The sequence below is a fragment of the Cherax quadricarinatus genome, chromosome 16, assembly GCF_038502225.1.
Source record: "Cherax quadricarinatus isolate ZL_2023a chromosome 16, ASM3850222v1, whole genome shotgun sequence".
Classification (NCBI taxonomy): Eukaryota; Metazoa; Arthropoda; class Malacostraca; order Decapoda; family Parastacidae; genus Cherax; species Cherax quadricarinatus.
Window position 1 is genome coordinate 51,374,085 of NC_091307.1, and position 8,007 is coordinate 51,382,091.

The window sequence follows — 8,007 nt, forward strand, 5'->3', positions numbered from 1 at the left end:
GGCAGTGTGGTGGTTATGGCAGTGTGGTGGTTATGGCAGTGTGGTGGTTATGGCAGTGTGGTGGTAATGGCAGTGTGGTGGACATGGCAGTGTGGTGGACATGGCAGTGTGGTGGTTATGGCAGTGGTGGTTATGGCAGAGTGGTGGTTATGGCAGAGTAGTGATTATGGCAATGTGGTGGATATGAGAGTGTGGTGGATATGGCATTGTGTTGGTTATGGCAGAGATGTGCATATGGCAGTGTGGTGGTTATGGCGATGTGATAGATATAGTAGGGTGATTATGGAATTATGTATAGTGTTTGCCTGTATTTATCAAGCAGCTCTTTCCACTTTCTTACTGTCCTGAAACTGAATTAATATTTTCAAGCAGCCATTGAATGAAGTACCTGAAAGTTTTCCTACTGATTGTGCAGCAGGATGTTGACGGTGGAGAGAAATGTGTAGTATACTTGAGACAACCGACGAAGAGCGAGGTGATGAGTCCCTCAGTCTTGTTAGAAGTTGTTAAATCACTTGACGTTAATCACTGTACAATAAAGACACAAAGATGGAGTTATATACCATTAGTGGTCCTACTGGACCTGTTTCCTTACAACTCTGTCTCATTAGTTTTAGAATATTGTTTTGGTGACGAGGCCCTATGTTTAAAAAACATTGTTGGACAAACTTCCGGATGGATGTTTATGCGTCTCGGTGACAAAAATGACATTTCTCAAAATTTAGTAAGTCTGCCTTGCCAGATGGCTGAATTTCACTCTTACAAATCTGTTGAGAAGCCTCTTTTTTTCAGATATTTATCAAAGAAATATTAATTATACATTGACGGCCCTCCTCCCTTACCTAGCTTGAGTCGGAAGAGAGAACAATGTTGTCGGTAATACTGAGGTGTTGACTCTGGTTATCACGTCTCTGCGCTGCGGCCTGTTCAGACACCTGCGTATGGTAATCATAATGGATGATACACCTGCTGGTGAAACGCCTTTAACAAAGCATGGAAGCAACGACAACAGTGAGTTCTATTGTATGTTGAAACTTCTAATGCTTCGAGAAAAAATCGTGGTATTTGGACTCATCCCACCAATAAGTAAGAGTTCCTCCTTCCATACATACGCCACTTTGTCTCCCCATCCTCTTGACTTCCTTAAAAACCTATGTGAATTTCTCTCATTCAGTTAATAAGAATTTTCTAGCGTAGATTAGATTAGGTCTGGTTAAATTAGGTTAGGTTAGGTTAGGTTAGGTCTGGTTAAGTTAGGTTAGGTTAGGTTAGGTTAGGTTAGGTTAGGTTAGGTCTGGTTAAGTTAGGTTAGGTTAGGTTAGGTTAGGTTAGGTCTGGTTAAGTTAGGTTAGGTTAGGGTAGAGTGTCTACTATTTATTATTTTATTATCACACCGGCCGATTCCCACCAAGGCAGGGTGGCCCGAAAAAGAAAAACTTTCACCATCATTCACTCCATCACTGTCTTGCCAGAAGGGTGCTTTACACTACAGTTTTTAAACTGCAACATTAACACCCCTCCTTCAGAGTGCAGGCACTGTACTTCCCATCTCCAGGACTCAAGTCCTGCCTGCCGGTTTCCCTGAATCCCTTCATAAATGTTACTTTGCTCACACTCCAACAGCACGTCAAGTATTAAAAACCATTTGTCTCCATTCACTCCTATCAAACACGCTCATGCATACCTGCTGGAAGTCCAAGCCCCTCGCACACAAAACCTCCTTTACCCCCTCTCTCCAACCTTTCCTAGGCCGACCCCTACCCCGCCTTCCTTCCACTACAGACTGATACACTCTTGAAGTCATTCTGTTTCGCTCCATTCTCTCTACATGTCCGAACCACCTCAACAACCCTTCCTCAGCCCTCTGGACAACAGTTTTGGTAATCCCGCACCTCCTCCTAACTTCCAAACTACGAATTCTCTGCATTATATTCACGCCACACATTGCCCTCAGACATGACATCTCCACTGCCTCCAGCCTTCTCCTCGCTGCAACATTCATCACCCATGCTTCACACCCATATAAAAGCGTTGGTAAAACTATACTCTCATACATTCCCCTCTTTGCCTCCAAGGACAAAGTTCTTTGTCTCCACAGACTCCTAAGTGCACCACTCACTCTTTTTCCCTCATCAATTAAAAAGAGTGAGTGGTGCACTTAGGAGTCTGTGGAGACAAAGAACTTTGTCCTTGGAGGCAAAGAGGGGAATGTATGAGAGTATAGTTTTACCAACGCTTTTATATGGGTGTGAAGCATGGGTGATGAATGTTGCAGCGAGGAGAAGGCTGGAGGCAGTGGAGATGTCATGTCTGAGGGCAATGTGTGGCGTGAATATAATGCAGAGAATTCGTAGTTTGGAAGTTAGGAGGAGGTGCGGGATTACCAAAACTGTTGTCCAGAGGGCTGAGGAAGGGTTGTTGAGGTGGTTCGGACATGTAGAGAGAATGGAGCGAAACAGAATGACTTCAAGAGTGTATCAGTCTACTATACTTTCAAAAAACACCAACTATAACATACCACAATGCAAATAAATACAATATAAAATAATGACGATAAATTTTGAAACCGGGAACCCATCTATTAAAAATATACAACTATATTAGACTTTCACTGCTGAAGGCACCTTCATCTGTCACCCATTCGGCTATCTTCAAAACAGTAAAATGCTGACTGTTATTGAAAAAAATGCCCAGAATTTGAATGTATCCGCAGGAGAGTGAGCAATGAGAGGAGAATGCAATCACTTTAGGAGATGTATATATCCAAGCACTTTTACACATAGGGCTGGTTTCATTGCCAAGACCTGACCTGACTAGGTTAGGGAGACCTGGACCTGCCTCGCATGGGCCAGTAGGTCTGCTGCAGTGTTCCTTCTTTCTTATGTTCATATATATTAAATGAAAGTACTTTTGACTTGTTGTGAATAGGTGAGATGTAACCTTCCTGACCCTCGTATGTCAGGAGCTTCAAGACCAATGATACTACCATCCTTGTTGTGTTCGTACACAAAATATAGACACTGAGACGGGTATACCTCTAAGATTATTTACACTAAGAGTTTACTGTAAACCGTTTCTTAACAATTAAAGTACTCTTGAATTAATAACCTTACTAAAAGTACTCTTGAATTAGTAACCTAATTAAAAGTACTCTTGAATTAGTAACCTAATTAAAAATATTCTTGAATTAGTAACCTAATTAAAAGTACTCTTGAATTAGTAAGCTAATTAAAAATACTCTTGAATTAATAACCTAATTAAAAGTACTCTTGAATTAGTAACCTAATTAAAAGTACTCTTGAATTAGTAACCTAATTAAAAATATTCTTGAATTAGTAACCTAATTAAAAGTACTCTTGAATTAGTAACCTAATTAAAAGTACTCTTGAATTAATAACCTAATTAAAAGTACTCTTGAATTAGTAACCTAATTAAAAGTACTCTTGAATTAGTAACCTAATTAAAAATATTCTTGAATTAGTAACCTAATTAAAAGTACTCTTTAATTAGTAAGCTAATTAAAAATACTCTTGAATTAGTAACCTAACTGAAATATACCGAAGTAATAATTCCGTATATTTTATCAACAAGTGTTGTGTCCTCACAAGTGTGTTTGTTCCTTGTGCGCACTTGTTGAATATGAAAACATATATGTATATGTAAATAATTTTATATTCACTATATATATATATTCACTATATATATATATATATATATATATATATATATATATATATATATATATATATATATATATATATATATATATATATATATATATATATATATATATGCAAAACAACCCCTCTGAAAGAATATAGATATTCCAAGCGCTTTCGTGACTAATCACATTATCAAGGAACTATGAAAGTGAAGCATCCATTGAAGCTATATAAGGGGTCCGGCCAGCACCTCACTATCAGATCCCACAACAGTTAAAAAAGGCGAGCCAACTTGGATAGGTCCTTCGCAAAACTCACCCCCAAACTATTCTACCCAAGAAAATTTAAAAATTATTTGTCCAGTGTATTATTAAATTCTTCCCAAATTCTATTAATTATAAATGGATCTAATTCATATAAACCAAAGGAAATATTCATATTATTGTCAAAACTGCTTTTTATGAAACAAGATTCAATAATATTCCTGTCGACCATGGACTTGCTTGATGCTACTTTCTCAACTTTTTGAAAATCAATTGGATGGTTAAAATCTCTTACATGAATAAATAGAGCATTGGAATCTTGTCCAGTTCTAATGCTATATTTATGTTGTTTTATTCTTAGTTCGAGATTTTTACCAGTTTGACCGTAATAAACTTTATCGCAAATTTTGCAAGGAATCTTATAGACACATCCATCAGCATTTTGGGGGGAATTCTTTATCAAAAGTTTTTTTACTGTATCAAGATTTTTGAATACAACTTTAATATTAAAAGTCTTAAGAAGAGAAGGCATATCAACCAAGTTTTCATGGTAAGGGAGAACCAATATATTTTTAGTTGAATAAGGTTGGTTGCCCCTTTTTGGATTATAAAAAGTGTTTCTAGCAACTTTTAAAGATTTATCAATTACATTTCTTGGGTATTTTAAATCATTACCTATTTCATAAATTTTGGATATTTCCTCATCTATGAACTCAGGACTACAAATTCGTAAAGCTCTCAAAAACATTGATGAGAAAACAGACAGTTTGACTCTATCTTGATGCGAGGAATATTAGTGGACATAGGAACAGTTATTTGTAGGATTTCTGTAAATTTTAAATTTGAATTCATTAATACCCTTAATAATTAAAACATCTAGAAAAGGCAATGAGTTATTTTCTTCAAACTCAACAGTAAAGTTTATAGAATGGGCTAAGCCATTTAATTTTCCAAGAAAATGGTGTATATCTTCATTTTTGGGCATAAGACACAAAATATCATCAACATAGATGATAGCTTGGGGGTGAGTTGTGCAAAGGACCTATCCAAGTTGGCTCGCCGCGCGTCACGTGTTTAACCGTTGTGGGATCTGATAGTGAGGTGCTGGCCGGACCCCTTATATAGCTTCCTTGGATGCTTCACTTTCATAGTTCCTTGATAATGTGAGTAGTCACGAAAGCGCTTGGAATTTCTCTATTCTTTCAGAGTGGTTGTTTTGCATATTTTGAAATCACCTGTTCACTGTGATCTTATTGCATAAATATATATGTATATATATATATATATATATATATATATATATATATATATATATATATATATATATATATATATATATATATATATATATTTATTATCACACTGGCCGATTCCCACCAAGGCAGGGTGGCCCGAAAAAGAAAAACTTTCACCATCATTCACTCCATCACTGTCTTGCCAGAAGGGTGCTTTACACTACAGTTTTTAAACTGCAACATTAACACCCCTCCTTCAGAGTGTAGGCACTGTACTTCCCATCTCCAGGACTCAAGTCCGGCCTGCCGGTTTCCCTGAACCCCTTCATAAATGTTACTTTGCTCACACTCCAACAGCACGTCAAGTATTAAAAACCATTTGTCTCCATTCACTCCTATCAAACACGCTCACGCATGCCTGCTGGAAGTCCAAGCTCCTCGCACACAAAACCTCCTTTACCCCCTCCCTCCAACCTTTCCTAGGCCGACCCCTACCCCGCCTTCCTTCCACTACAGACTGATACACTCTTGAAGTCATTCTGTTTCGCTCCATTCTCTCTACATGTCCGAACCACCTCAACAACCCTTCCTCAGCCCTCTGGACAACAGTTTTGGTAATCCCGCACCTCCTCCTAACTTCCAAACTACGAATTCTCTGCATTATATTCACATCACACATTGCCCTCAGACATGACATCTCCACTGCCTCCAGCCTTCTCCTCGCTGCAACATTCATCACCCACGCTTCACACCCATATAAGAGCGTTGGTAAAACTATTCTCTCATACATTCCCCTCTTTGCCTCCAAGGACAAAGTTCTTTGTCTCCACAGACTCCTAAGTGCACCACTCACCCTTTTCCCCTCATCAATTCACCTCATCCTTCATAGACCCATCCGCTGTCACGTCCACTCCCAAATATCTGAATACATTCACTTCCTCAATACTCTCTCCCTCCAATCTGATATCCAATCTTTCATCACCTAATATTTTTGTTATCCTCATAACCTTACTCTTTCCTGTATTCAATTTTAATTTTCTTCTTTTGCACACCCTACCAAATTCATCCACCAATCTCTGCAACTTCTCTTCAGAATCTCCCAAGAGCACAGTGTCATCAGCAAAGAGCAGCTGTGACAACTCCCACTTTGTGTGTGATTCTTTATCTTTTAACTCCACGCCTCTTGCCAAGACCCTCGCATTTACTTCTCTTACAACCCCATCTATAAATATATTAAACAACCACGGTGACATCACACATCCTTGTCTAAGGCCTACTTTTACTGGGAAATAATTTCCCTCTTTCCTATGTACTCACTATATATATATATATATATATATATATATATATATATATATATATATATATATATATATATATATATATATATATATATGTATATATATGTATATATATTTATGTCGTGCCGAATATGTAAAACTGGTCAATTAAAATTAAGTCCTTTCTAAAAATTTCTCTTATACGTTTAAAGATATATTTTTTCATTAATATTAATGTAAATATTTTTTATTTTGCCCCAAAAGAATCTTAGAAAACTTACCTAACCTTATTATAACAAGCGCAATTTATTTTAGCCTAACCAAACTAAATATGTTTTAGATTTGTTTACAATAATTTAATACTAAAAAACTCAATGAAATATATTTTTTTCGTTAGGTTTAGAATGATTTTGGCGAAATTATTGCAGACACAAATTTTCGCTTCTCCTACATGGCAAGATGAGCGTTGCTATTTAAGCCAAGATCGCAAGTTCTGCCTATTCGGCACGACATATATATATATATATATATATATATATATATATATATATATATATATATATATATATATATATATATATATATATATACAGTGGTCCCTCGTTTTTCGTAATTAATCCGTTCCTGGAGCCGTTACTATAAACGAAATTTACGATTTACGAATTAATTTTCCCCATAAGAAATAATGTAAATACAATTAATCCGTTCCTGACACCCAGAAGTATTAAAACAAAAAAAAATTTAACATGAAATATACATGTAGTACATAAACAATACAATGGGAAATGATGAATGAAACATTAACAGCATAACACTTACCTTTATTGGAGATTCTTCTTATTGTATGGGAGACTGGAGGAGGAGAGAGAGTGGATTGTTTATAGTTTGGAAGGGGAATCCCCTTCCATCAACACCTCAGGTACCATTTGCTTTTCTGGGGTTGCTTCTCTTCTCTGTTTCTTAATGCCACTAGGACCACCTTGAGAGTCACTGGAGTACTGTCTCACAAAATAACTGTTGAGAGAGCTCTGTTTCTGGCGTCTCTTTAACACTTCCCTAAAATGGCCCAAGACTTTGTCACTGTACATGTTGCCAACCTGGCTTGCAACAACCTTGTTAGGGTGATGTTTCTCTATAAAGCTTTCCATCTTACCCCACATATTAAAATCTCTTTAATTTCTGAAGAAGGCACCTTCTTCCATCTCTCTTCCTCCTCCTCTGCAGCAAGATTCTGAGCTGCGATGTGTTGCTCTTCCTGCTGAAGCTCTTGCTGCTCCTCAGTGGTGAGCTCTTCATTGTGGTCTTCCACCAACTCTTCCACATCCTCCAAACTCACACCCAACCCCATGGAACTCCCCAGTGCCACAATTGATTTTACAACAGACATAGGCTCATTAGAGTCAGTCCCAAATCCTTCAAAATCCCTCTTGTCGACACAATCTGGCCACAATTTTCTCCAGGCAGAGTTCAAAGTCCTGGTAGTCACTCCCTCCCAAGCCATACCTATAAGGGTTATGCAGTGGAGGATGCTGAAGTGTTCTCTTCAAAATTCCCTTAGGGTCAAGTG

The 8,007-nt window shown here is 37.4% G+C and overlaps 1 protein-coding gene across 1 annotated transcript in view; it reads right to left on the minus strand.

Annotated features, from left to right (window-relative positions):
- LOC138852779 (alpha-(1,6)-fucosyltransferase-like) overlaps positions 1-890 on the minus strand; it is a 67,358-nt gene extending 66,468 nt beyond the window's left edge. The window contains exon 1 of the mRNA XM_070085570.1: positions 843-890. The gene's annotated coding sequence lies outside the window, so the exon portion shown is untranslated. The remainder of the gene's footprint in view (positions 1-842) is intronic.
- Between the last annotated feature and the right edge of the window lie 7,117 nt (positions 891-8,007).